Below are 9,517 nucleotides of genomic sequence, written 5' to 3'. Positions count from 1 at the left end.
GCAGCGGCGTCAGGGTCGGGATCGAACCCCACGACCTCCTGCGTACCAGGCGAGGTAGTTAACATCTCCTAGCCACCGCGGCGCCCTTACGAATCCCATCACCCGATTACCTGATGCTCGGACATTTCTAGCATTTTTCATTGCAGTTCTGGAGGGAGGGGGGGGGTGGTGATTATACGACGAGGGAGCGTGCATCATGAAGAGGGCGATTTTATCGTTCTGGGATGCACCCCCCGCCCCCCCCTCTTTCGTATACAGGGTGGTTCACATGGCTTGTAACCCCCATATAATTCTCTCAAACTTCATGTATATTGTTTTTAAAGTAAGATTTATTTAAAACAAATTAAAATGAAAAGGAAAAAAAATGTTAGGGGTCAATTGATTAGGGGTCAAATGATTAGGGGTCACGAGACATCTGGACCGCCCTGTACAGTATTGCATTTCTTCTCTTGATTTGTTTGACCGCGACTCACCCGTGTCCGATGATGTCAATTACTTCACCGTTATTGACCCCGAGGTCATTTCATTCAGTCCGGTTTTTTTTGTTAATGTGAAATACGAATTAAAAAAAACATATAGACCAACATTAAAACGAACACAACTACGTTAATAAGGACTTTATCCTCGTTTGAGTCATTCTCGTACATACGGTGGATTGTTGGATCACGTAGGACCGTGAGAGATTAGGGGGTGGCTTGGGGAGGTCTTCATTCAGGAAGATGACGGCAAGAATGATCGATGTATCACAGGTGCGTCAGGTGCAATGCGGGTCGGCCCGGCAGATTGGGCATTCGACGTTATATCCAAGTCGGGAACGATATGTACGTGTTGAACTTCTTTCGCAGGTAGCGAACCGTGCTTCATCGGAGGTGCGGGGATTTGATGATGATGTTATTGTGTTAGGGCCAATGAAGAGCAATTATGAAGTGGTTAAGTTCTACGTGGTTTCTCCATTCAGTTCGTGAATGCCGGATACATCCACCCAATCACCCACTCCATCACCCATTTACTCATTCACCTACTCACCTACTCACCAACCCATTCACCCACCCACTCATTTACCCACCAACCCATTCACCCACCCACTCACCTACTCACCAACCCATTCACCCACCCACTCACCTACTCACGAACCCATTCACCCACCCACTCACCTACTCACCAAACCATTCAACAACCCACTCACCTACCCACCAACTCATTCACCCACCCACTCACCTACTCACCAACCCATTCACCCGCCTACTCACCAACCCATTCACCCACCCACTCACCTACTCACCAACCCATTCACCCACCCACTCACCTACTCACGAACCCATTCACCCACCCACTCACCTACTCACCAAACCATTCAACAACCCACTCACCTACCCACCAACTCATTCACCCACCCACTCACCTACTCACCAACCCATTCACCCGCGTACTCACCAACCCATTCACCCCACCCACACTCACCTACTCACCAACCCATTCACCCACCCACTCACCTACTCACCAACCCATTCACCCACCCACTCACCTACTCACCAACCCATTCACCCACCCACTCACCTACTCACCAACCCATTCACCCACCCAAATCGCCACCCACCCACCGACTCACCCAATCTGTCCAACCTCCTTCACTTATAGGCAAGGACTCTATTGTGTACGCACGGGTCCCAGTTTGACGGAGAGAGAGAAAAAAAACTCCCCCATATAATACATAACACTAAATAAACGTTTAGAGCAACCACCGTGTGCCACATCGGTAAGACACTGAATGCGTGAGTTGCCACAAGGCGGCGTGTACTTGCCATGGGCATCGACTCTGCATCACCCCCAAGCGAGTGACTTTGGCGGCACACGCTACGCGCACTGAACATCGCCCGCTGTCCGTCGGGGGCTTGCTGAAACGAGCTGTGTCTGTACCATCTCGGTGTGTGGGAAGTCATCCGTAGGTTAAAACAAAACCAAAAAAAATGTGGATCTTGGTTTAAGGGCAGGAAACATGGAATGTCCACTCGGAGCCGGTAAGCGCACGCCAGACACGTTGGTAAAGTCAGTACTTTAGCATAATTATTTTCCTAACCGTATCGCTTCTACCAATCGCCAGGAATGTGCCCGATTGTGGCCACAGATAAGGGCGCTGACGTTGCCCCAGCGGGTTCGCCTCGAATTGCAGAGGTTCACGGATCGAATCCAGCTGCCGTCCTGGTTAATACTGCGAGTGCCTTACCATGAAACTACTACTACTAATACTAACGCGCACTCTGCTTCACTCACAGTGGACACGTTAAAGATCCTTTTGACGTCAATCGCAAGAGTATGTGCCATTGTGTGGGCGCCACGGTAGCGAGATGTTAAACACCTCGCCCGGTGTGCAGGAGGTCGTGGGTTCGAACCCGATCCCGATCCCGACCCTGACGCCTGCTGCTGTATATTTGGAGTTTGCGTGTCTCTCTCTCCTGGTGGTCGCGTGGATTTTTCTCCGGGTCCTCTGGATTTCTCTCTCCGCATTTAGAAACAACGTCACGCGTTTGAGAGTATTTGGCTGCTGTACATTTGCACGTGACAAGCCACATCGCTGAGCTAATACTTGTGGCCAGGTCGCTTCTGTAAAAGAGCTGCGTAGCTCAGTGGGACTTGCACCTGGTAAAATAAATGAATAAACACAGTTTAGTTGTAGTTTTAATCGTGTGCGAAAAGGCGTCACGGTCCGATTTTTTGACCAATTTCGCCAATTCCCAGTGACTCAACTGAGATGACTGTTTATAGATCGTCGTTCCTTAGGGGCCGTCCACCTGGGGGGGGGGGGGGGTCAGACATTTGTGACGATGTGTGACGAGGGGGGGGTTTGAGAAATGTGACGTCACATCAAAATGCGCAACTTTCAATAAATATAGACAACACGTTCTACTTAATTAAATATACTTTTCAATAAATGTTTCTCCTACAACATCAGAGTGCAGCGCCAGATTGAATACGCACTACAATGACAATAGTTTAAAGCGATTTGAAGCATGTTTTCTATTTTTTTTGGGGGGGGGGGGCAGAGCTTTGTGACGTCATATTTGAGGGGGGGGGGGTCTGACTTTTCGTGACGCCGTGTGACGAGGGGGGGGGTCAAAAATCGTCCAAAATCGCGTGACGTCATTTATGGGACCTTACTGCCAGCAGACGTCATGCTCCGAATCACGCTCGCAAACGAGACTCCCCCTTGTCTCTTGAGTTCACACCTCCTGGTGAAGGTTTTATCCTGATGAAGGGTGGTCCAGACGCCTCGTGACCCCAAAATGTAATTATCTAAAACGTAAATATTTTTCCACGTATAGTTTAGCTAAAACACAAATGAATATGCAAAAGAAAGCGATGTTCGTAGTTAATTAATTGGAGGGGGGGGGGGGTCACAAGACATCTGGACCACCTTATTTAGCACTGTACTGCACTTCTATGGCCCAACGTCTGTGCTCTCCGTATGGGTCAAACACAACTCTCACGAAGCTCTCATTCAGCAGTAGATCGATCATGGCTGATGATGATTCGGGGAATGATAAAGTGAAAGAGACAAAGTTAAAGTAAACTGACGGAGATAGTGTGGGATAGAGAGAGAGAGAGGGAGGCCAAGGAAGAACGAGGAGGGGTAACGAGAAGGAATATGAGAGAGAGAAGGGCAAACATCAGTCGTGAGAGAACTACGAATCGTGACATTCATCGGAAGGGAGGGAAACGGGAGGAGACTTTTGACTTTTAAACAACTTTTATTGCCGCCAGCAGCAACAGCACTGGAGGTGATTTCGATATGAAATACACAAAGTCACCAGCAAACAAATGAAAATAAACGCCACAAAGCCACGCGCTGTGGCGCTAAAAGCACCGCGCACAACACGAAATAAAAGCCACGTGGTGGTGGTTGTGGTGGTCATCGCGCACTCCACGTTGACGAGCGAGCGCTTCAGAAGGTGAACACGAGGGTGCCGTCCACGGGGGGAAAACGGGAGAGAGACACAGGGAAAGCAAGGGTGAGAGATAAGGAGGAGAGATATGGCGGAAGAGACAGGGAATTGAGAGAGAGAGCAGCACTTGTATAAATTTGTTTTATAATAATACTACAAATATTACATAGAAACATAGGGGGGACATAGACATGGAGTAGGGAGAGAGGAGGTAGAGAGAGAGAAGGGGTAAGGAGAGCAGAGCGAGACATCTATTGCGAAATCTTTCATTTAAAAAGGGGGGGATGGTTTACATAAAGCAAAGCACTGAAAAAACCGAAATGATGAACGAAGCAAAGTGCCGACTACACCGAGCATCTTCATGTTTCCACTGATCGTAAAAAAGAGAGAGAAAGCGAGCGAGCGGGAGTTAAAGTAAAAAGTTCGCAGGCAGTGGCTTGGTGTGGGAGAGTGAACGAGAGGAGGAGGGGGAGAGAAAGTCAGGGTTGAGGAGGAGGAGGAGGGATGCAGACAAAGAGGAGAATAAAGGAGAGAAAAGAAGAGAAAGCGGCAATGAAAAGAGCAGTAGCGACTCGACGGGGAGAGGGGGGGGAGGGAGTGAGAGGGATCGCAGTGGGGTTTGGCAGGTTGGGGTGGGGTGGGTGGGGTGGGTGGGTGGGTGCTTGTGGGGCATTGAATCTCATTAATTAGCGAAGAGTCAATGGGGCAGCGTCAGAGAACCCGAGCCCCATCCGTGTCTCCTCCTCCTCCTCTTCCATTGTCCCGCTTGCGGAGAGTGAGTGGCGTAGGCAGAGAGAGAGAGAGAGTGCGTGTGGGTGGAGAGCGTGTGACACACACTGACACACGCACTGGCAGGGTGAGAGTGCGTGTGGGTGGGTGGAGAGCGTGTGACACACACTGACACACACACTGGCAGGGTGAGAGTGCGTGTGGGTGGAGAGCGTGTGACACACACACACTGACACCCACACTGGCAGGGTGCGTGTGGGTGGAGAGCGTGTGACACACACACACACACACTGACACCCACACTGGCAGGGTGCGTGTGGGTGGAGAGCGTGTGACACACACACACACACTGACACCCACACATTGACACACACCCACACTGACACACACACACACTGACACACACTGACACCCACACTGACACACTGACACACATCACCCACACTGACACCCACACTCACAGGGCGAGATCGACACACGAGGAGTTTCGCGTTTGTGCGGGAATCGTGGACGCTGGGAGCCTCTCTTCTCCAAATCCCTCCAGCGCGCTCTCCCCTCTCTCCCTCCCCCTCTCTCCCCCTCCTCTCCCCACTCTCTCTCTCTCGCTCTGAGAGATCAGCCCAGCCTCTCGTTCCCTCTCTCTCGCTGTCCCTGATTCTGTCCCTACGTCGCTTTGTCTCTCGATCTGTCCGCAAGCTCGCGGTGGCCGTCACTCTGCCTCGTGCTGTCTCGAGTCATCACCCCGGTGTCTCTGTCACTCAGTCTGCCTCTTTGTGCCCGTCTCCCTGGTTATTTATGTGTGTGTCTCTCTGTGTGTGTGTGTGTGTCCTAGGCTGTCTCCCTTCGTCTCTTAGTTTGTATCCGCGTGTTTCCTTATTGTCCACAAATCCACACTACCGGTGACTCTCTCTCTCTCTCGCTCTCCGGGTGTAACCTCGTTATCATTATTTCGTGGCATAATCTCTTTCACTTTCTCTCTAACGCATTTTGTTTCTCTCTCTCTCTCTCGTTCTCTTCAAATCTCCCTTCTCCCCATATCTCTCTCTCCATCCATCTCCCTCTCGCCTTCAACGCTCCGTGCCGCTCCCCCCCTCCCCCCTCCCTCTCATCACTTCGCAGTGTCCCTGTGATGCTGGACATGACAGGTCAGTGAGGTCGGTGTCTCCTGTGTGACCGCGTCCGAGTTGAACACGCAGTACACACACACAGCACACGTATATACACACACAGTACACACAGTACACACGTGCACATACACACTACACACACCGTACACACATACACACAGAGCACACACATATACAGACTACACACACAGTACACACACACAGTACACACAGTACACACAGAGCACACACATATACAGACTACACACACCGTACACACACAGAGCACACATATATACACACACAGTACACACAGTACACACGTGCACATACACACTACACACACCGTACACACACACACAGTACACACACAGTACACACATATACACACTACACACACCGTACACACACACACAGTACACACACACACAGTACACACACACAGTACACACAGTACACACAGAGCACACACATATACACACTAGACACATACACACACACAGTACACACAGAGCACACGTGCACATACACACTACACACACAGTACACAGAGAACGCACACAGAGTGCATATACACACTACACACACCGTACACACACACACAGTACACATATACATGTTCACAGTACGAATACACTGTGCATACATTATACATAGGCAATACACACAGTACACACACTCACAGAGTACACGTGCACACACACACACTACACACCGTACACACACACACAGTACACATATACATGTTCACAGTACGAATACACTGTGCATACAGTGCACATACGCAGTACATACTGGCAGTACACATACACAAACCATATACACTACATGCAACACACATACAATACATGCATGACAGTGCACACACGCACACACAGTACACAACAGTACATTGGCACAGCACATACCCAGTACACAAACATAAATGACATACGATGCACAGTGCCACAGTGCAAACACGCAGTACACATGCGGTAGAGAGCATACGAACAGTCCAGGCGACACACACACTACAGTACTTACAGCACACAGATTACAAACAGTACTGCATATACATAGTATGCACACAGTACTGACGACATATGCATGTAGAGTCGAATGCTCTGTGTCAATGATGGGTGGTGGTTACAGGGATGGTTGTGTCGTGGTTAGAGATGTGGTTAAGTGATGGTTAGCGAGTGTGGTTGAGTGGTGGTTAAGTGTTAGTTAAATGTGTGGCTAAATGAGTGATTACAGGGGTGGTTGAGTGGTGGTTACGTGGTGGTTACAGGTGTGGCTGAGTGAGTGCTGGTTAAATGTGTGGTTGAGTGAGTGATGGCTACAGGAGTGGCTGGGCTGTGGTTACAGTTACAATTGAGTGGTGGTTGAAGTTGTTGGGTGGTGTTTGTAGTCGTGGTTGAGCGGTGGTTATAGTTGCTGGGTCGTGGTTGTTAGTTGTGGTTGAGTAATGGATAGATTCTTCCCATCAACCTCCCCATATGATCAACCACAGCGGTGTTAAAGTTTGAATGAAAATTACAGTATTGTTAAAAGTTAGGCACTGGGTTACGATTACATTTTGGTATCGTTTTAGATGCACGAGTTTGGGTTCAAGTCTTATGACTTATTGTCAGAGACTATGTAAGATTTCGAGCTCGTGTCAATATGTAGTTTAGAGTGTCACGTTAGGGTATTGCAATGTGAGTGGACGTTTGCGTTTAGGATTTTGGCCTCAGAGTTTAGCATTCAGGGAGACGCTGTGGTGTCTGAGGTTAGTCCGATGGGTTTAGGCCTCGGCAAGTGTGGCGAGAATCATTGTCAAGCGTAACGATCAGCGCAGAGGCTACGCGATTGGGGGTTTAAGGGTGAAGGGTTATATGCATTGGGGTTACAGTTCAAGTTACGCATAGAATTGCTTGTGAGCATTAGCGATGGGGTTTCGGGCTTGAGGGGTTAAAGGTTAGATGGGGGGGGGGGGGGTTGGGGTAAGGGTTAGAGGTGCCCCTTAAATCATGACAGCACCCACCAGCACCACCACCACCACCCTAATCATAGCCGCCCAGAAGTCGCGACCTCACCGAGTCCTAATTAAGGACGAGCCGTGATTAGAAGGCAGCAATCTGACGATGCCTGCGTTGGGGGGGGGGGGTGGGGGTGGGGGCTGCCTTTTTTCCCCCTCCTCCTCTGTTTCCTTTATCGTTGTAAAGCTTGAGCTGCCGCGTTAATTACGAGAATTCCCAAACGAGAGATGACGCTTAGATTGAAGAAGACGAAACAGACGACTCTACGATTTGGATCGCAATTGGGGGGGGGGCGGTGAGCGGGGGCATCGCTTACGGGTTATAGGGTTAGTTTGCGGAATGGTGGTTAATCGGAGCCCGTGTATATAGCGCGAACACGGCCAAAATCCACATCCACACGACCAGATCAAGTGCTTATGATGGCCCCCTCTCTCAGCCAGCCCCTGCCAGAGCCCCCACCCCTTGCCTCTTGACTTATGAGCCTAAGGGGGGGGGGGGGTCTGGTGATGTTGGCTCGAGTCGGGGTGGGCGGTGATGGGGAGGATGGCGATTGTGATGGGGAGAGGCAGATTGGCCATGGGAGAGTGTGTGCGTGTGGGGGGGGGGGGGGTGAGATGAGAATGGGGTGCTGGTGTGAGGGACAGTGGTTGTGACCGCTGGAGGAAAGAAAATCAAATTGTTTGTCATGGGGAGATTGGGGGCGATGATGGTGGTTCTGCGGAGAGGGTAGCTTGTGATGGTGGTGAGAGAGAGCAGGGCTGTGATGATGGCCAAGGATGAGAGGTGGCTGTTGATGATAGGGATCGGGAGGTGATGGAGAGGGTGGGGGAGTGGAGGGTGGTAGTGGTGGACAGTGGTTGTGGTGCTGGAGGAGAAGTGAGTTATGGTGCGAAAAGAGATGAGCGGGTGTGGCGGGGGGGGGGGAATTTAAGGATGGTGGTGATGTAACAATTGAGGAAGATTGTGATGGGAGAACAGGGGGCTGAGATGGGACATTTTGAGATGATGGGTGGAGGAGGTGAGTGGGGGCTGTGATGCGGAGAGGTATGGTGGTGATGTTAAAATGAGGAAGATGACAATGGGGAGAACAGGGTGTGTGTGTGTGTGTGAGAGAGATGGTAATGGTCTTGGTGATAACGGTGATGGGTGGAGGAGGGGTGCTGCGATGTGGGAGAGCAGGAGGAGGAGGATGATGGTGGTGGTTGAAGAAGAGTAGCGATGTGTTTATAGGCAAGAGGGGGGAGGTATGAGGTTTCTGGGGGTGAGGTTTGAATCTAAATTGTGTTTCTGATGTTTCGCAGTAACGAGTTTTGCCGCGGCACAGATTACATGTCATACAGGGCGCCCCGCGTTTTACTGCTCTAATGAATGAGAGGCGGTGGCCAGACAGATTAGCCCGGGTCGGAGAGAGAGAGGGAGAGAGTGTGGGGAGAGAAGAGGGGTGGGGAGAGGGGGGAGAGAGAGGGGCGGGAGTGGAGAAAGATGGTGTTGATTGGATGTGTGGGGAGGTACGGGTTAGGTTAGAGGGTCTCCCAAGTTGAAAGTGATTATGATGACAGTGCTGCTGCTGATGGTGGTGGTGATGATGGTGGTCTTGGTGGTGGTGGTGGTGATGATGCTGGTGGTGGTGATGATGATGGTGGTGGTGATAATGGTGGTGGTGGCGGTGGTGATGATGATGGGGGTGGTCATGATGGTGGTCTTGGTGGTGATGATGGTGGTGGTGATGGTGATGATGGTG

The sequence above is a fragment of the Lampetra planeri genome, chromosome 5, assembly GCF_965212315.1.
Source record: "Lampetra planeri chromosome 5, kcLamPlan1.2.h2, whole genome shotgun sequence".
Classification (NCBI taxonomy): domain Eukaryota; kingdom Metazoa; phylum Chordata; class Hyperoartia; order Petromyzontiformes; family Petromyzontidae; genus Lampetra; species Lampetra planeri.
The sequence above is the reverse complement of the archived record's forward strand: the minus strand, read 5'-3'. Positions refer to the sequence as shown.